At 31.1% G+C, this 22,759-nt stretch overlaps 1 pseudogene; it reads left to right on the top strand.

The window, feature by feature from the left end:
- Positions 1 to 19,007, top strand: part of LOC121366355 — a 28,812-nt pseudogene extending 9,805 nt beyond the window's left edge.
- The last annotated feature ends 3,752 nt before the right edge of the window (positions 19,008 to 22,759 follow it).

Raw genomic sequence — 22,759 nt, 5'->3', positions numbered from 1 at the left:
GGTGTTGTTATTAGGCTAGTATGTTGCTTGAAATATGGCCCCAAATGAGCGAGAAGAGTTTGATCCAGGACGACCTCATATGTAGGGATAGCGTTTTCCTCTAATGGATCCTCCTGGAGTCAGAGAAAAACTGGCGCAAGAAATAAAAATATCTTGTGTCATATACTTACATGGAAGGTATTTTAAATGTCAATGTCTATACCTTTGTCTGTTCAACTATACAATACAGGTCACCTTCAACAACTCATTACTTGGTCATTCTAATAATCAGATTCCATATTAATCCAATAATCTGGTTCATTTTATCCATCAATCTATGTATCAATCATATATCCATAGATTTGTCCATCCATATCAATCCATGGTCATCTGTTTATCATTCTTCTATTACATATAATATATTAATCCATTTATCAATTGCATATAATCCATTCATCCCATCACTTCGTCATTCATTAATTCATTCATCCTAATCTATTCTATTCCAGGACACTCAATCACATATTATCAGGACACCAATCAATTGTCAGTAATAATATTGAGTATTTCAACAGTGGACACAGTAGTATTACAAGTCATTATTAAAACAATTGAGGAGCTTTGTCATTTATTCAGTCAATTAATAAGCTCATATGAAACAGTTGGAGGAGCTTTGTCATTTATTCAGTTCAATTCATAAGTTATAAGCTCATGATTGAAACAGTTTGAAGGAGCTGTTGCATTTTTATTCAGTTCAATTAATAATGCTATAAGGCTACGTTATTGAAACAGTTTAGGTAGGAGCTTTGTCGTTTATATTTCAGTTCAATTAATTATCTTCCATTTAATTGGATCTCAGGAGAACAAGTAAAACAAGATGACTAATTACAAAAAGAGCAAAGATAAATAAGTACAGCTCATTTTTATTTGTCAAGGAAGTGATCTTGGTTAACATAATAATTGGAAAGGCTAATGTTTTTCTTTATCACAGTTGTCCCTTCAATAAAATAAATACTGTTATATAACATAAATGTTTTCATGGACATGTATCATAGCTTGAATAAAGACTTTTAGTCATCTTATACAGTACATTAAAACATATATAATATATCTCATTCCAACTATCTACTTCTACAGGACAGATCGACCATGTAGTGCTGTTAGTAATGGGATTTTTGGGGAGAGAGCCACCTCTAAGAGCCCCACACTACCAGTGATGGTAGCAGGCTACAATAAAGGACTTTATGATAGATTCTCAGATACACATGTACATCTAATGAACACAAATGCCTCTATAAATACCAGAACATCTTCTCAGAGGTCACAGTAGTTCTTTGAACCCACTGACAAAAAAGTTTCAATAATGGTAAAGTATATTTTCAAGTACATGTAGATATTAACCTATCAATCCTATAGTGAAGTAGTTCCTTGTTCTCACTTGTTTACAATAACAATTATCAAATCTATGTAGTTAGTCAAGATTCTGTTTGTGTATATCATCTGATTCAACTGTAATCTTTCAATATCCACTTGCACCTTCACACTCACACACACAAATACCCACTTTAGTTCCATCAATGAATGAATTACAGATTGAAACAAAGTCAGTCAGTTGTTCAGATATAGATAGCATTGTAAATCACCTTCACAATCAGTAAAGAGGAATGCCAACAGAGAAAGAAATGATAGAAGATTTTTACAAGTGAGTTAAAACAACAAAGACACATAAACTTTACACACAATAAATGATATTGCTATAATGACATTAGGGTTGTATTGATGATGAAATGATATATCAGTCAGAGTCCTCACAATCCCATCAATAAAAACTAGTTAGTATATTCTGTTATAATAGAGATGATCGTTATAAATTAAAAACATAGCCATTTGTAATGATACTAATATTAATAATTATCATATATTGTTTAAATTCCACTATTGTGGATTAGTAATTATAAAACTTCTTTACTTTTCTCTTTAGAGTTACAGTTCAGTAAGTCAATATACTAGTAGAAAGAGTTTTTGCAGGAAGATGATAACGTCAGTTAATCGTTTAGTCAACCACTTTCTTTCTCCTATCTCTTTACACTATTCCAAAGTATATTGAATATTAAACTAATACATGTTTACTTATATACACTATAAGTTTGTTTAGTGTAAAAAAACTCTAACCACTATCATAAATGAAAAAGTTACTTATAATGTTTTATGGTAGTATATGTACTGTATAAGTATAGTTTTTGATAGATTGTACTAAGGATATTGTTATTTATACAGACTTGTAGTTTGTAAGGTATTAAGGTAGTGACTTGTACATTTAATACATGTAAAAACAAAGGTCCGATTCAAAAAAAACATATGTGAAGTAGTTTGTATTTTTATCTTTATACCAAATGTAACCAGTCATGACAGAGACATTGCTCATGCATTTTCTTACTAATGATTCAAATTTTTGGTTATGAGGTTTTTTTACCACACACAACTACATCAGTAAACAGACATCAAGAATACGACGACACATTAGGATCTCATGTAAACAACAGTGACATCTCCGCCTATATCTAAATAGAACTCATCAAGTAGAGTCATACCCACTAAACTAGAACCCCATTCATCTAATTTAACCTGTACCTCAATTAGAACCTCATTTACAAGGGTCATCCTCTCCGTTTGTACAATCCCAAATTAATAAATAAATCTTATATCATTCATTTACATCTTTAAAATGAATCATTTTTTATAAATTAATTACAAATAAATTAGTGTTCTGGTTTTACTAACTATGATATCAAAATTAAAACACGTTCGTTAAATTAAAGAGGAGGTACGTGAGTTAGCTGACCCTCCATCCCCCCCGAGACGAAGGAGATGGAAATGGAGACTATGCGTAAGTATAGTATGTAGTATTCAAAAACGTTATGTTCTATAAAAACCTGACTTTGAATTTCTCATATACTTGTAATAGCCACATGCTATACTCAAAGTTGTTAGAGCTAGTGTTGTCGATATGTTGTAGTGTTGTAGTGGTGTGTCTTGCAAAGTCAGACTCAACTCCTATAATTGAAGGATGGACGAGACATTGAATAAGAACTTTCATGTTATGATGGGGCAAAACTGAAAATTAAAATGTCTCATGTGGACTGGCAAGATAGAACTTAATAAAGCAAATCTAAGTAATACTAAAAACACTGGTTATTATCTATTAAAGCAACAAGCTACTGCTATTAGGGAAACTGATTTTCACCCTTGGAGCGGTAACTAACTACTTTCACGAACTATCATTATAAAATATCTAAAACATTTACATCAAAATGCTTGCTTTTGTGACAGGTTGAAAGTTTGATGTAAACAGGTAATATATGTAGAACAAGTTGCTTATTAATAATCTCCCGACACTTTTTCTTTCTCTTTCCTGTCCGTATTATATGAGAGCAATCATGAGATTTGGGTCTGGCTTACAAGACTGTTATATGTGTGTGTGTGGGTGTGGGACAATAGGAGTAAGATGGGATAATTTAAAGGAAAGCGATAGTAGACATGTACAAGTGAATAATCCAAGTTTCTTATCTTATAATTTTTTGATTTCATGTTAAGTCACTACTACTAATTGGGATTTATTAAATTATGAATGGTATTAGTATTGTTGGTGTATACAGCTACATTCCATGAGTTACAATACATTTAGCGTATTCTAGAGTGGTCCCTAACTGTCATGTTCAATGTAGCATGAAAAAAACATTGACAATAGTTTCAATAACCAAAGGTATTCCTTCTAGACAATTTTGGACACAAAAAAGTGATCCCACATTATCAAGATAAAGACTTCTTTCTCATTCTAGCTCCAATTATCTTTTTAAAAAGTGGTTTATGAATCATATTTAGCATAATACTTCTTGTTAGACACTTTAAAAAGATTAATGAACATACTTGCTGCTAAATGAGAATGTTGTAAAAGCATTGGTGATGGAAATTAATAATTATGTTATTGTATGTAATATATATGGTAGTAGGACATGTAGTAATACATACATACATAATAAATGTATAGTAGGTATGTACTAATACTGTATTGTACAGTACTAGTACATTATTCTATCCTATTACACCTTAATTAAAGGACTGATATTATAATTTTGCTTTGTTTTAAATATAGTAATACCACTCTTACACAGTATGGTGTCAGATAGAGTAATACGTGGTATGGGTATTGTCAGGTATAAGAATTACATTTTGGTATCTTATTCAATAGAATAATCCATCTAAGTCTATGAGTGTTTGTATTATAGTTATACGGTGCGTAGTGACTCATAATTGCTAAACTAAAGCGGCTATAATTAACTCGGAAGTGAAATCCATCATTAACATTTAAAGCAGTTAGATAACGTAAGTCTTTGGTGACCTCCTTATCTTTGTGCCCAGAGCCGCTCGTACTTTAATGGGAAAAGGGTGTCTGGTTGACTTTAGTTCAATCTAATTTTTGGAATTGAAGAATGCTGAAATTCTATTTTGTCTCAGCCACACCAACTTATTTGCTAAAACATTCCAAACAAAGGTTATAACGTGTAAAAGTAAAAGGATAATTCGATCAAAAGTAGTGCCTATGGACCTATCACAAGTGTGAGAACGTAACTATTTCGCATTTTCTAGAGCTTACAAATCTTTCACGGGGATCCCACCATTTGCTTGTGAGTGAGGTCCTAGAATGCTTCAACAAATTGAACGAAAGCCACCAGATTCCTTATCTCACCGCAAGTGAGGTGGGTGTCTAAGCATGAGACGAAGTGACTCTATTTGAAGACTTCCTCTTAGTAGACAGTTAACACATTTGTGCCATAAATAATTGTTCTTGCTTGTTGGAGACAAAGTGACTCCTATTGGAGGCTTCTCTGGTACCAAATAGACCTTTTTGTCCCCATAAAATAATTGTTCTTAGATGGTGTGATATGTCATTCAAGTTAAAGCGGATTCTTATAAAGAATTTATTTAAAAATTTTCTCAACCTAATTATGGATATGGCTGAGTTATAACCTATGTACCAGATATCCTAATAACAAGTACACTGCTGTGATTAATATAACTAAGTTGTCACCTATTATGTCACTAGATGACATCCAGCTGATTTGTTAGCATGTATAATAATATTGAGTCTAATGAACATAGCATTATATTGTCTATACTTATTGATAGTAGTCAATGACCACATTTGTATATTATTATGTACATGTATATACTCGATCTGTAAGTACAGAACATTCAGCAATGACTCACAATGTTAAATTAGATACTGACTATATTGTTGGGATAAATAACATGATTTATAATCAGTGAGACATATAGTGTCATACTATTTTATCCCAGTGGTATACAAATATACAAAAAATAGAACTAATCAATTTACATTAGAATACATTTATAAACCTTATGTTACTAGGTCAAATATTGATGGTATATAAATTACGGTCATAACGTATTACTTTACTTAAGGTAATATTACATAAACAACTGGTCAAAATCACACATATCTACTATAGTATTAATGGTGAAGACTGTTTTTGTGCTGGTTATTAAAGCATCTGCGAGGAGTGACGGTAGTTCCTGCAGAGCCAGGTATGGATAATGATGAATAGCTGATTAATGTCACATGTACACGTAGTGAAATGGTGGATTAATGGATAAAGAGGAATGGATAGATAAGATTTTTTATTGTTTTAGGTGTAAGCACTGCCTCTGTCACTATTGATGACAAAAGGTACCTATCTATTTAAATCATCTCCATTATTTTATACAAAATATTTCTGTTATTCTTATCCAATTAGATTGACCGACTCACTTGCACCAAGAGCGTGTATGTTTTTTATATTATTAAAAATTTTATGAGGTCACTCAAAGGAAAATGTTGCAAGAAGCTACCTAAATAACGTATTCTTAATAATGTGAAATGGTCTTATGTTACAAGTCTTAATGCTAACTTTGGGACCTACTGGAAGTGGAAACTTCCGTAAGTACAAAGTGTTATGGGTGGATAAATAGATTACGTTAGATTTGAAATGGATAGATTTAGCAGTCAAAGTAGATGGACAAGCAAAGGAGTGCCAAAATATTATTATTTTCTTATAGCATCTTCTATGCTAATCTAAATCTAAATTTATTACTTTTATATTTTCTCTTTTTCTTGTTCTAGTTTATTAGACGTTCTAGCTGGTCGTTAAAAATAAGGAAGGAGGACTAGTGGTAAGGTCCTTTGTCAATGGAGGGAGAGACACCTGACCACTTTAAATGTATCAGCGGCTATGTTGTTCAAAGTTAGTGCTAACACAAACACGCATATAGAGAATGAATTTTAAATTGAGCTGATGTTTATATCACCTGTATTTATAGGTATGTTAACATTCTTGCTACTTGAATGGCTGTCCTAAGTGGCATGTATGTATGTAAATATATGGAAAAATTTCAAATAGTGTAGTCAAGTCATAGTGCAGTTAATGAAATTAGCCATATTTGTCATGAGGACTCATAACATGATCTCTTCAAGATGTCCTTTGTTCATCATTCTACTTTAGGATGATGTTGTCATGGGTTACTATCAACTGTGAGGGAGAACTTATTTTTTTCTTCTGCTCAAATCACGACTTCCGACTCGTATGACATGGGCAGAGAGAAAGAGACGGTGTGGAGAAAGTTTTAAATGAACTTGGTCTCACAGATTGTGCTAATACAAGGTACTTTTTAATTTGAATATACCTACAATACTCACATAGATAATACACATATGTACATGTAATAATGTACATGTACATACAGGATGTCACATCTAATATTTTACATACTAGATTGGTACAGAGTTTTTTCGTGGAGTTAGTGGTAGGAGAAAGAAAGAGGACAACATTGGAATGGAGTTATAATAGAACCTCAAGTGTTATTTTCTGATGAACTACTACTGGTTTGGATGCGCATATACAGCATCTCTGTTGTAAAACTACTAAAACAGTCATGTTTATAAAAAATCAAGATGTAGAAAGTACTTGCATCATTCCAATAATGATAAATATGACTGTCAATACAAACTGCAAAGTAGCTTGTTAATATAGATTTTTCCTAAAAGCTATGTACACATATTTGGTATGCCTGAAATAATTCTATATTTCTATATTCTATATTTCTACTTTTTGTAAATAGCATGTTAGAATATAGGCACATACTTTAGGTCAAGGCAACTTGTTGACTGTTGGCCTAATGAATTAAATTCATGCTCTTTGTGTACAATGTGTAGTTTTTAGCCCCGTATATTCACAATATATGCATTAGTCTTTATGGATAGTGTGTCTATCTTTATTTTTTTATGCTAGATATTGGGGTTATGTATATATAGATTGTTAATAAAATTAATAACTCTTAACATCTCATTACAGACTGTGTTATACAACAGTGAACGTATTGTTGTTATGGCTATTCATCAACCTCGGTATTCTATATTTAAACTTTTTGATACCCTCATATCACGGGTCCGGTCTATCTGTTGAATGGTACCCTTGTTTATCAATGGCCCTCGTCCCTGGCATTGGAACATTTCAGCAGACAAGGTACAAGTCATGTGATTTGTCATGTGACTTTGTCATATGATGTCATCTTTATATTAGGTTATATTGTGGAGGAACATGATAATCCTGTCAGATTTTTATGTTGGATGTTATTAATGAATGTGGAGAGACAAGCACCTGATATTCAGGAGGTATAGTTATTACATTAGTATATTTAATCTCTGTGTTTTTCCCTCTGTTTGTCTCTCTCTTCATAGATTCTTTTGCTATTGAAGAATAAATTAGCGTAATTCCTATAACCAGTCATTCCTTGGACAATCTAATAACACTCGATCACAGGAAATTTGTTAGACAACTTAAAGAGAAAGAAAAAGCTGATGGAACAAAGTTGAAATCCAGTTATACATATGTACTAATTTCTTTTGGCAGGTACTACTTGTTATACAACAATCTTATTAATTTTAATTACTTCCTGTCTGCTGTGCTTAATTATTGTTGTCTGAGAGGTTTCATTAATATTAAAAAAACGTTATATGACATTATAAACTGACCATCATTGTCATTGTCATATGAACATATGCAATGTACTTATAAACTTATATTTTTTTATTTTGTAGTTACTAGTTGTGATAGTACGTTCAGTAATATTAATCTAGTCGAAATCCTCAAGCATCTATTGTACAGGTAACAGGAGTCTACTTATCTTCATTATAATGTTGTAATGTATTTAGTAATATTATATTTTAAAAAGCCTATAATCACTTTTTTTTTAGATGCTGCAGTGACAGTGTTTTTTGCCATTGTTGTTGGTGCTCTTTACTTCCAGATAGAGACTGGTCCTAATGGATTCTTTGATAGGTAATTAGTATATTTTATTGAAAATCCTTAATTTACCTAATATAACAATAATATATGACAATATAATAAAGAGAGTATTGCTATTTAAATACTTGTTTTTTTTCAGGTTGGGTGTTATATTCTTTATGATAATGAACCCAGATCTTCATGAACATGAATGCTGTGGACCTCTTTATTAAACAGAAAGCATTGTTATGTATGGATGTCTTTATTGTTTAACTTACTAAATTTTCTTATTCTCTGTCTCACTTTTTCCATTGCACACTCTAGACATGAAAATGCTAGCGGATTTTATCGTGTGTCTGTCTATTTTTATAGCAAAGATGGTTCTGATATTGTTCCATTGAGATTTATTCCTCTTTGTTTCTATACAGTAATTGTCTATTTTATGTTGGGTAAGTCAACTACAGTATAGTGGATAATTTTGGTGGGAAAAAATATTTGTAAACTGAAATAAAAAATACGTTAACAAAATTCCGAGCTTTGCAAAAATAATAACTATGAAATTAAACCTGATATATAGACTTTAAAAATATTTTAACTGTTTTAATGGATTATGTCATCCAGTCATTTTTACAGTCATGATTTAATTTGTCCATTCTAGGTTTCCAACTTGCTGCTGATAGTTTCTTTATACTTTTTTTCACATTATTTTCTTGTTACTGTTGGAGCTGCATCGATTGCTTTTTGGATTAGTGCTATGGTTAATGTCACTGGTGTAGCCACTCTATTAACTGCAATGTCATTTGTTGTACAATTGGTATGTTCATATCATCCTTAGTACACTATAGCAGGTTATTTTCTAGGAATAATACATACATTACTTTTAAGAATCGAATTCAACTTTCTGTAAACATTCATAGTTATTATATAGTATTACTTTATCCCATGAATTTACATGAAATCTCAAATTTATGTAAATATTAACTTGAAAGTGATATGCTATATAATAAACTATTGTTTCATATAGCTTCACCATTTCTGTATGTATGGACATAATTCATAGCGAACATGTATACTTAAAGCATTTTGTTATTTTGCTATTTAAACTTAAAGGCATAAATCTATGCCAATCACATATATATGTTACTCCACTGAATTGAAAGAATATATTTAAATCGTCTGTTTCTCTGTTTAGTTATTTGGTGGATTTCTTCTTGCTTTGGCATCTCTACCTGAATGGATTCAATGGTTTCATACTTCTCTATATTCCGATATGGTATTGAGGTAATATAATATACACTCACTCAGATACTGATATTATATATCTCACAATACAGGCTTTGGCTGTAAATGAAATTCAAGGTCTTCAGTTCACAGAAATCATGTAAGTTAAATATCTAAAAAATTTGAGAAGTATCCTTAATTCTTCAAGATTAATTTGGTATCCAAGTAGATTAAAGATTGGTCTTATTGAATACCAAAATAGGTAAATATTCCGTACAAAATGGCCATGCAGTCTTTAACTATATTGTGCTTCCTTTAACAAGTTTATACAACTTGAAACAAAGAAAATAAGTAATAACTGCTTACTTGGAGACTGCACCTCCCTCCCCATCATGTTGACTTTACCCTACAATATGACCAATAATGTATACTGGATGTACTTTTTATATTTCTACACATAAGTTAAAGGATCATTCCAAGTGCTTTAAAAAAATTAAGTGTAATAGGTTATGATTGAGACAACATCTCAATTCTTATCATGCATTCTAATTTCTGACCTGTGAAGCATGAAAATAGAACAAGTGTTATAATGATGTATAAGCTAATACAACAAGGTGAAAGAGAAGATTATAGTAATGTTAACTGTTTATGATCATTATCAATGGTGAAAATTTTATCAATTTTGAGTATCTAAAGACATTGTTTTATTTTTTTTGTTACTTTATAAGTAAACCAACGTCTACCAATACTGTTAAGTGTATGCTATAATTTTTATACTGTACCTATCTTCTCAATATATTTTTCAAATACCCTCCATACACATCATATTATAAGCTCAACTAAGATATGGCAAGTATTACAGGACAAATGGATAATACTCTTGCTAATAATTTAGCAATATCTGCATATACTGTGTAGGACACCATTATGTCATATGCATTGGTAGTAATGCAGGCTTATTTAAAACCGAAGTTTCAGGACTGTCCTTAATTTTTATGTATATTGTATTAGTATAGTGTATTAGTATAGTGTATTAGTATAGTAGTGTATTAGTATAGTGATTAGTATACTGTATTTTATGAGAGCTTGCATAATAATAAGATATCTTTTATACATCTAGCAATGGAACCTCTCAGACTGTTTTCAGGAGATGAATTACTTGAAATACGAGGATTTGATCCTGATTGGTTGTTTTATGATTGGATTGGTTTAGCTATGTTCAGTTGTCTTTATGACACTAGCATATATTACATTGAGGTTATTGAAGAAAGAGAAATGATGAGTTGAATTTTTGTCTTAAACAAATTTGATTTGCTTTTACTTTAATATTTAGATTACAATAGTTACATTATTATCATTATAATCTGTCAATTGTCTATAGATTATTTAATATCTGCAGATACAATTTTACTTTTTAATAAAATCATATTTGTTCTGGTCACACTGTTTAAATTGCTTCGTCAAGTTTATTTTAATATTTAGCAATTATTTGCAAAATATATTTTGTTTATTCTTGCTTTGTTGGATATTATTAATTTTTTTCTGACTATATAATGTTCAGACAGAAAAGTAAAAAAGAATTAGAGTCAAATTATCTATTTTCATAGGCCAAACTGTAATCAACAGTAAAATTTACTTTTTTTCCATGCTTTGAGAAAAGCGATATTTTATTTATCTACGAAGCTGAGAACTGGAGTTGTAATGTTTCTCAGAAATAGAATTCCTCTCCCCCACCACCTCATTATTTTTAAAACTCATGTTCAATCCTCATGCAAATAGTTCTCATGCAGCTAGATGCAGCCTGGCTGTTGTTTCCAGTTCTTTACAAATATACTCTCTCTTGTTTCACATTTACATTTCATTTACTAGAGTCAGAGATCTTACACTGCTTAAAAAGTCAGATAGTTCTTTGTGACAAAAATTTGTCACCTCCCTCTTTTGACCTCCTATTGAATGTTGTCCATTAAACACTGATATAAAATAATATATCATAAACTTAACAGGGGAGGTAAACAAGTTAACTAGGAAACTTCAACAAATCATGTCTAAGACAGTCTATCTATCTTTTTAGTTGTTTCTCCCACTCCATTTATTAAATGTTGTCTATTATTAATTTAGGTGTGATAGAATCTAATTATCTCTATTTTCTGGAGATACTCCTTAACCTTAATTTGATATGTTATGTTTACATTTAACTAGTCTTACCCAATTATCTTTACTTGGATTTCAGTTGATTTATAATTAATTGCCTTAGTCATTCAATTCAATCATGGAACAAAAGGATGTTTTCCCCTTCTAATCATCATTCACCAAGCCTCTTTAGTATCATATCAAGATATAATTAAGGGTCAAATTGTTTAATAATATTGTATGGATGTCTGTCTTGTAATTTCAGAAGACAAAAGTGACCTTTCTGATAATAATCAAGTATTATGTTTGATACATAATAACTATGAATATCATAAAATAGTTTCCTTCTCTTACATAACAGTATATAACGCGCGGTGTCTTCGTTCGTAGTGAAGGGTTGAAGGTTTGTCGGGAGTCCAGGAGTAGCTTTCCGTGAAGAGATGGAAATTGAGACCATGTGTGAGTTATTATGCTATATATTGTAGTATTAATATATACCTGTTAATTTTCAAGTTCAGTCAATTTATATTATCTGTATGCTAGTGTGTGTCAGTGTGTATGAAAGAGAATCCTATATTTTCAAGTCCTGTTCAGTCAGTACTAGATTATCAGTCAATATGAGCACATGTTTTTAACCACTGATTACAAAATATTTTTAGTGTAGACAAATACTATACACAGATTATTGCCAGTATCATGTTAGTAATAGTTGATTTGAAATGATGTACAAAGTGCATCTAATTTTATTACATCAACTGAATTAATTATTGTAACTTAAATCACTAACTGTACAATGAAAGTGATAATTTTCTGAGAAATTCTTAGAGTATTTCAATCTTAGAGATTTCATCAGAGATCTTACTGATAAGAAATGAATATTTTAGATATTTTTCTAATAAAATGAAACCAAATCATTTTTCATAAAGAGTAATGTTTTTATGGTGGGTGTGGCAGACTAAAATAATGCACCTGGCCAAAGTCATTACATTAACAGACCTCTTAACTTGAAAGAGAAAAGCTACAGTGAGACTTATTAATATTCATATTTATTGCTCATGAATATCATTAATTCGGCTAGAGCTCCACACATACATGTACCGTGTGGGGTGTGTGCACAGAGGTGTGGCCAAGGGTGTGACTGTGGACTTAGACAAAATTTCTTATTAATATTCATATTTATTGCTCATGAATCTCATTAATTCGGCTAGAGGTCCACATATACACACATACATGTACTGTGTGTGTGTGTGTGCAGAGGTATGGCCGTGGGACTTAGGCAAAATTTTTCCGTGAGAAATGAAACCATCGCCGTGTGACCATGTGAGTTAGCCCCAAACCGTGTGTCACACAGTCAAACCGTGTGAGTTGAGAGGTCTGCATTAATGATGTCAATGGCTTTCTTTGAGGCTTTATTTACTAAGTGAAGTGTTACACGCAATTATTAATTTTATTTATCATTTTTTCTTAATCAGAAGTCATCTAACATACTTTCTGAAGTATAATTGACTCTAAAGAGAGACATACCAATTAACTTAAATTAAAATTAATATAGTATGTATAACACTTCATTAATAATACATGCATGAACAACGACAACCTTGTAATAAATCCTGTGCTATAGTAAGTGACAACTTAGTTATTATCTAGTATATGTCATTGTGACTCACTGATCCAATATATATGTTAATATTAAAATATTGAGTCAATAAGAGGGTGTTAAAAGATAATTGTAATCATGACATGAGACGCACTGACCTCTTCCTTTTACAAGTTCTTTTCTCTTCTTTGAATAATATCTAATTAACCTTAAGTAGTTTAGATATTACATTTATTTATATTAGTGATAAACTGTCTAGCATCTACTTGGTTATCATATTCATTGCTACCCTACTTCACTTTTATCAGTATCTAATATAAACACCTTATGTTTTAGTGTTGTACTTAACAATGACACACACACATATAATTATTGCAAGAGGACAATTTTTTTTATTTTTGCATCTTATATTTAAACACACAATATTTATAGACCTGCAATAATTGATTTTTTACTCTTGTATTCAGTTTTATGTATTGTTTAGTGTCTAAAACTTTAAATCAATGTTCAAATAATTAAGTTAACCACACTTACCTTGAACTTGTATAGATAGCATTTAATGCCTAAGAAATAACATAGAAAATTAAACCTTGACTTTTCATAGCCTAGTTATGGTGTGTGTGTTTATATATATATCCAACTTTAATTTATACATTATAAATAGGCAAGTAATTAGTTTGTAATGTAGTATATAATATTGTGTATTATTTCTATATAGTTAATGATGAAGACTCTTTTGCACTGAGTAATAGATCTTCTACAAGAGTTAAAGTAGTTCATACAGAGAAGGTTAAAATTGATGAACAGATGGATTGATGCATGGCTGTACAAATGAATAGTATATAAATGTTTCTTGTATATATTAGGTGATGTGAACATAAGCACTGTTCTGTCACTATTGATGACAAAAAGGTACCTATCTAGTTGAATCATCTTCTATTATTTTATACAAAATATTTCTTTATTCTTATCCAATAGATTGACCAACTCACTTCACCAAGAGGTGTATGTTTTTATGATATTAATTATGAGGTCACTCAAAGGAAATGTTGCAAGAAGCTACCTAATAAACGTATTCTTAATAATGTGAATGGACTTATGTTACCAGGTCTTAATGCTATATTGGGACCTACTGGAAGTGGAAAAACTTCGTAAGTACAAAGTGTTATGGGTTGATAAATAGATGTACTTTGGATTGACAATAGATTTAGCAATCAAGTAGATGGGACAAGCAAAGGAGTGACAAAATATTATTATTTTCTTATAGTATCATTCTGCTAATCTAAATCTAAATTTATTTTCTTTTAAATCTTTCTTTTTTCTTCTAGTTTATTAGATATTCTATCTGGTCGTAAAAATAAGAAAGGACTTAGTGGTAAGGTCCTTGTCAATGGAGAGAGACACCTGACAACTTCAAATGTATCAGTGGCTATGTGCTTCAAGTTAGTAGTAACACAAGTACTTAATATAGAGAATGAGGTTGATATGTTAGTAGAAACTGTACCAAGGTTATAACTAAACTTTTACCATGTAGCTTGCATGCAAGGTTAATAATGTTCTTGTGAGGTTTGTTAGTCGTGTGATATCGTGAATAAGTTTGTTACAACAATGTTAGAAATGTTGTAGTAATAATAATTTCATCTAACTCACTTTTCAGGCTGTGTTGTGCTATAATTGTTTGGGACTTCATGTCATTTATTTTACATTTTTTATATGAACTATGTGACTTTTCAGAATGAATGAAATAATTCTGCTTTAGGAAATTGCTGATTTGCATAGAACCAATGAACTATGAACATCTCAAATTTAATCGAAGGGTATTTGAAGTTATAATGTCTCTGAGCAGCTTTATACTGTAGCTTCAACTAACTCTCTAATTGTTAAACTAAGAAAAAGCCCTTAAAAGCAATAGCAATAACAATACCATCAAAATAATCTTAAGACAATTTAAACAATTATAGTATGGTTTTACTTTGTATTATGAGTTTCTGGTATGATATCACAATATGTCCTTTTGTTCACACTTTTCTCTCTCTCTCCTTTAGGATGATGTGGTCATGGGTACTCTTACTGTGAAGGAGAACTTGTTTTTTTCTGCTGCATTACGACTTCCTACTCGTATGACATGGGCAGAGAGAAAGAGTCGCGTGTGAGAAAGTTTTAAATGAACTTGGTCTCACAGACTGCGCTAATACAAAGGTCAAATAATGTTAATGAGAATATTGATACATCACATGTATACTTACATGTTTGCATGTCAGTTTGTGCATACATGTACATGTACCAATTATCAATGTGTGAGTTACATGTATGTTTTCACATCTAATATTACATACTAGATTGGTACTGAGTTTTTTTCGTGGAGTTAGTGGAGGAGAAAGAAAGAGGACTAACATTGGAATGGAGTTAATAATAGAACCTCAAGTATTGTTTCTTGATGAACCTACTACTGGTTTGGATGCCATATACAGCAGTCTCTGTTGTAAAAACTACTAAAACAGTTAGTGTTAAATATATAACATAGATGTAGATTGTTTTAATTATTCAACAATGATGTTTTTTCCAACTAATATGTACAATATTCTTGGGTATTTTTGGACTAATGTCCATCATTAGGCATTTACTCTATTGTTAATGGTTTAAGTTAAGGCTGGCTATAATTAAAGCAGGCACTTTAAACCTTAAGAGATAATACTTCTATGCAGCACTAAAACCAAAAAATATTGTTTCACATGCAATTTTTTTAGTAATAGTAGTAGTTTGTTCCTACATTTTCAGCAACTATCACCAAACATACATTTGGACAATTTTGAATAATTATAATCTTATTTTTAAGTATTGTTTTTAAATACACTAGTAAAAAGATGCATGCATTACTTACAGTACATTACATAGTTTGCAATAAATACCTCAAAGTCTGGCTAAATCATTTATAATAACTTTAATAAAATGGTGCATATTATAAATTATGTGAATTTTATACAATATTGTGAGTCTACTTTGATAAAGTTATAGAGACAAACTGTCTCATTACAGACTGTGTTATAACAACAGTGAACGTATTATTATTATGTCTATTCATCAACCTCGGTATTCTATATTCAAACTTTTGATACCCTACTCCTTCTCTCTCGTGGTGACCTCATCTATCATGGTCCTTGTCACATGGCATTGGAACATTTCAGCAGACAAGGTACAAGTCATGTGATTTGTCATGTGAACGTCACATGATGTCATCTTATATTAGGTTATATTTGTGAGGAACATGATAATCCTGCAGATTTTTATGTTGGATGTTATTAATGAATGTGAGAGACAAGCACCTGATATTCAGGAAGGTATAGTTATTACATTAGTACATTTAATCTCTGTTTTTCACCTCTGTTTCTCTCTCTCTTGTAGACTCTTTTGCTATTAAAGAAGAATGTAAATTAGCTAATTCCTATAACCAGTCATTCCTTGGACAATCTAATAACACTCGATCAAAAGAACTGGTTAGACACTTAAAGAGAAAGAAAAAGCTGATAGAACAAAGTTGAAATCCAGTTATACATATGCTACTAATTTCTTTTGCAGGTACTACTTGTTATACAATAGTTATTACAATCTCATTAATTTTAATGCTTCCTGTCTGTTGTGGTTTAATTATTGTACTATTATTAATATGCATCACTCTGATATATGGCTCATGAGACATATATTACATTTTGAACACAAGCGGGTTATAGTTGTTAGTTGTGATAGTACGTTCAATAATCAATCTAATTCGTAATCCTCAAGCATCTGTTATAAAGGTACTATACAAATGTATATAAAGCGAATTACATTATTTACATAACTAATGACTTTAATATCCAGTAACAACTTTGCCTTTTTTAGGTTCTAGTGACAGTCATATTTGGTGTTGTTGTAGGTGCTCTTTACTTCCAAATAGACACTGGTCCTAATGGATATCTTGATAGGTACTTGAGTATCCTATTGGAATCTTTATATATCTAATATAATATAGTACTAGTTGTCCTGACAATTTAATATAGAGAGTATTGCTATTGTTATTTTTCAGGTTGGGTGTTATATTCTTTATGGTAATGAACCAGATCTTTACTAATATGAATGCTGTGGATCTCTTTATTACACAGAAAGCATTGTTCATGTATGAATGTCTTTAATTATGTTGTGTTAAAACTTCCTTTTCTTCTGTCTTATCTCTTCCCTTTCTTTTCCCTTGTATACTCTAGACATGAAAATGCTAGTGGATTCTATCGAGTCTCTGTGTATTTTGTAGCAAAGATTTATTTGTGACATTGTTCCAATGAGATTTATTCCTCTCTGTTTCTACTCAGTAATTGTCTATTTTATGTTGGGTAAGTCACTGTTATTTAGCTTGATGTCAAAGGCAATTAAGAAGCAATGTGATGAGTATTTTATAAGGATTCTTTCTCTCTAAATGACAATTGATTGATGTCTCTAACAGATTTGGATTTTAGCAATATAACTAGCAATGGATAGTAACCACTGATTGTTACTCACTTTCAGGAATAGGAGGGAGATAGTAAGATAAAGTTCCTAGCTTATAGTAAAGAGTGCCTGGCACGCATAACTATGAAAAATAATTACCTGTATCTATACATTAGTAAATCTATAAGAGCTTCAACTTTCATAGGAGTTCTAAGCTGAAAAGACCAGCTTTTTGTCCTAGCAAAATGTATTGCCATGAGATTACATTGTATGTGACCAATCAGTATAACAATTCACTGTCGCAAATGACCTTTCATTTGTGGTCCTGGTGTCTTCTCTTAAAGCATAACACTTTAAAAGACATAATCATAATTCTGTAATAGAATAGGTTTTAGTAAATTAGTGATAAATTACAAATTGTCATTCTTAAGTCATTAAAGTTTTAACCCTTTAGGAGTAATTTATCCCTAATTTGCTGAAATCCATTCTATTGCATTAATAACTTAAGTGAATATGGTTGCGATGATGATAAAATAGGCTTACTGAAGTTATCTAAATCCCTTACAATATTATATTTAAACATCTCTTCATGTATAATACCACTTATGGGAGAAGAACAAATGTCCTCAATGTAGAGGTTGTATATTACACTAAAGTATTAGCATGGGACAAGAACAAATGTCCTCAATATAGAGGTTATATGTTTAATACACTAAAAGATTAGTATAGGACAAGAACAAGTGTCCTAGGTTGTATATACACTAAAGTATTAGTATAGGACAAGAACAAATGTCTAGGTTGTATAATACACTAAAGTATTAGCATGGGACAAGAACAAATGTCCTAGGTTGTATAATACACTAAAGTATTAGTATAGGACAAGAACAAGTGTCCTCAATATAGAGGTTGTATAATACACTGTAGTATTAGTATGGGACTAGAACAAGTGTCCTCAATATAGAGGTCGTATAATACACTAAAGTATTAGCATGGGACAAGAACAAATGTCCTAGGTCACTAAAGTATTAATATGAGACAAGAACAAGTGTCCTCAATATAGAGGTTGTATAATACACTGTAGTATTAGTATGAGACTAGAACAAGTGTCCTCAATATAGAGGTTGTATAATACACTGTAATAGTAGTATGGGACTAAGCAACTATAGAACTGCTGTGATATAATTATCTATAATATAAATGTTTCATTTTTAGGTTTCCAACTTGCGGTTGAAAGTTTTCATATTTTTTGGCACAATGTTTCTTACTACTATTGGAGCTGAATCAATTGCTTTTGGATTAGTGCTATGGTTAATATCACTGGTATAGCTACACTACTTACTGCAATGTCATATGTTATACAAATGGTGAGTTTATATTGTCCTTAATGCATCAGGTATAATCTCACTCTACTGAAGTATCTAAGTCTGTTGAAGAGTGCTCGATATCATATAGACAAAGTGGGTTAGAACAGAATTAAAAGACAAAAGAACAGAGCTCTCGTGAGCTCTGTTCTTTTGTCCTTAATTCTGTTATAATCTCACTCTATGTATATAGATCTAAGCTACTGTGTACATGTTCTTTTTCTGTTTTTTTAAAAGTATTAGGACAAAACTTGTCTGATCTAATTCTATAAATTGTATGTGTCTTCAAATTCCTTACTTGTTTTCTCTATTCATACATTTTTTTAGTTATTTGGTGGATTTCTTCTTGCTTTGGCATCTCTACCTGAATGGATTCAATGGTTCCAGTACTTCTCTATATTCAGATATGGTATTGAGGTAATATAATATACACTCACTCAGATACTGATACTATATATATCACATACAGGCTTTGCTGTAAATGAAATTCAAGGTCTTCAGTTCACAGAAATTATGTAAGTTAATTATTTAAAAATTGACAGGCATCCTTAATTGTTCAAAATAAATTTGGTATCCAAGTAAAAATTGGTTTTAGTTAATACCAAATTTGGTAAATACTCTGTACAAAAGGCCATGTACTACTCAGACATCCATTCAAACTTTCCATGTATACAACAAGTGCTTTTCTCACAATTTTTCACAAAATTGTACATAATAAAAACACTCTATATCTAGAAATATAGATAATTTCTACTGATAATATTTAGTGTTTACTGCCAGTCAGAATTGCCCTTAAGTCACTTGTGATAATTCTTACTAAACAAATATTTTCTTTTATACTTATAGCAATGGAACCTCTCAGACTGTTCAGGAGATGAATTACTTAAAATACGAGGATTTGATCCTGATGGTTGTTTATGATTGGATTGTTTAGCTAGTTCAGTGTTGTCTTTATGACACTGACATATATTACACTGAGGTTATTGAAGAAAGAGAAATGATGAGTTGAATTTTGTCTTAAACAAATTTGATTTGCTGTTATTTAATGCCATAATTATTATCTTAACAATCTGTCAATTAATCTATGGACTATATTATCTGTAGTTATTAAACCATCTATTAATATTTATTCTATAGTTATACTGTTTAATTATAATTCAACTTTATTGTAGCTATTTCTGCTCAAAAATATTGTGTTTACTTCATACAGTTATCACAAAACTTAATTGGGGAGAATAAAAGAGGAATAACATTTATAAATTATATATTTTATATAATATACATATATATTTTATTCTCCCCAATTAAGTTTTGTGATAACTGTATGAACTAAACACCAATATGTTTTGAGCAGAAATAAATACAAATAAAGTTGAATATATATATAGATAGATAGATATATTACAGTTATCTGCAAATATAAATGAGCTTAAACACCTCTACTCAAGCCTATAACATTAAATTCCAATGTTATATATTACAGTAGTCCCTCTTTTGAGAGACTATATACTCCCGTGAAAGACCACCTCTTTTGAGAGACCACAATTTGTGTGTACGTTGCATTGCAATACAAAACCCCTCTTTTGTGAGCCCACAGTAACATCATGCATTTAAGACCATTAGAAGTGTAAATTGCATGTAAAATTCAATGCATGCACATAATTGAAGCTGTATTATCATGTGACTTGCAGAACTACCAACAGAGATGTCAAGGAAGAGAAAAAACTGACTTTAGAAGAGAGGTAGCTGTTTTGAAAAAATTGATCTTGGCAAATCTTGTTATGGTGTTGCACAAGAGCTTGATGTTGATCCAACCAGTTTCCCTGCCCACCTCTTTTGGGAGACCACTTTTTGTTGAATATGAGGGTGGTCTCTCAAAAGAGGGACTACTGTATATATATAGATATATATATATATATATAGATATATATATATATATTATATATACATATATATATATATAATAATTCATACTTGTAGATACTTAATTGTATGTTACAAACTGTACATGATATCAATACTAAAGGTCAATGCTTTGATGATACCTTAATTAACCCTACTATTGTATGCACTAATTTTAGCATATAGTTACTAAAATTTGTATGTGGTAACAGAATGGCTGATTTCCCCAAATTGAAAGCGAAAGAACTTACAATTTTCTAAAGAAAAAGATTGTGCTAAGTACAACACAGCTTTTTCTAAATCGCTGCGAAATCTATACAACCAATATTAGCTATCAGTTAGTTGTGCTATAATAAAATATTGCATAGTATTGATGCTGGACTTGAAAATGATGGTTTTATCCATTGAACAAACATCTGAAGTAATGGCTATGAGAGATTGAGTGTAAATAATGAGTGTAGTTTGATGATCATGACTATACCATCATTCGTATACCTAGTTGTTTACCAAATAAGCAAACGTTCAAAAAGGACATCAAATGATATCCATATAATTAAACCATTATTGAACAATTATGATAATTCCAAGTTGAGTGTAAATCCAGCCAAAATAATTCAGCCAGTAATACGCACAAACAAAAGCATCATTAAAAGTTTGCATGTAAGTAGTTATTTGAATTCTGTATACAAATTATAGGACTTAATAGTCACCACCCAATATAAAGGGGAATTAGATCATGCACTGACTGTGCCGAGAGAAGGAAAGTCTTTCTCATCCTCCACATTAAATTGGGAACGATCACGGTTCCGACCACAGGACGACGCCGATCACCTCCTCGTCGGTCATTCCCAAAGCTTTTTCGGTCTTCTCTCTTTCCTCCAACTCCTCCTCCCCGACCTCCACCACGTTCCACCAGTAAATCGTTTCACATCGCGGAAGTAGAAACTTGATTCGAGTAAAGTTTTTTCACGTCCTGAAGTCTTTAGTTTTTCAACTATTTCCTACAAAGTTACAACATGAATAAATTTATTTACAAAAAATGTCTAACTCTTGTGCCAGGAAAGAATTCCTCCTCTTGTCTCTCATAAACAATCATATTTTCCATTGAGTTTGTCCCTCATCTTCACCTGCTCTGCGTTCTTTAAAGAGGGGGACATTACGTTTCTATAGCAGAGCAACAATAATGAAATAACAAAAAAAATAGTTACCATATTATAATTTATATAATTATCAATTATACTCGTGTCAATCACTTAAGCTTTGCATGAAAAAATATTTTATCAGTAATAGTCAGGAGCCAATAGACTCATGTAACTGTGTATTGTACCATCAAGCAAAAACACATTTTGCAATGGCTTTTGAATGGCAGTTTCATGCCTTTGCAATCCTGTAATAATTAGTTATAAAAAACTATGGACAAGACAGTTTGCAGTACAATGGTTGTGTAAGCTATGAGATTATATATATATATATATAATATATATATATATATATTATATTCCACTTATCTACTTACTAAGGTGAGTAGTTGGACTAAATCCATTTATACTGTGTGTGCAATGACTTACTTTTCTTGTAACCTTATATTCATCTAGTGTCAATTGAGGAACATCTTCCACTTCCTCTTCTCCATTCTCCTCTTTTTCCTTAGCCTCTAATTCTCCTTCCTCAACAACAGGTTGACTTTCATCTGTGGTCTCCTCCTCAATAGTAGGTTTCTTACTTCAAAAGAAAAAAACATTACATTAATTAACAGCAGGAATCCATTT

This window comes from Gigantopelta aegis, unplaced genomic scaffold, assembly GCF_016097555.1.
Source record: "Gigantopelta aegis isolate Gae_Host unplaced genomic scaffold, Gae_host_genome ctg5400_pilon_pilon:::debris, whole genome shotgun sequence".
NCBI lineage: Eukaryota > Metazoa > Mollusca > Gastropoda > Neomphalida > Peltospiridae > Gigantopelta > Gigantopelta aegis.
The sequence above is the reverse complement of the archived record's forward strand: the minus strand, read 5'-3'. Positions and strand labels throughout refer to the sequence as shown.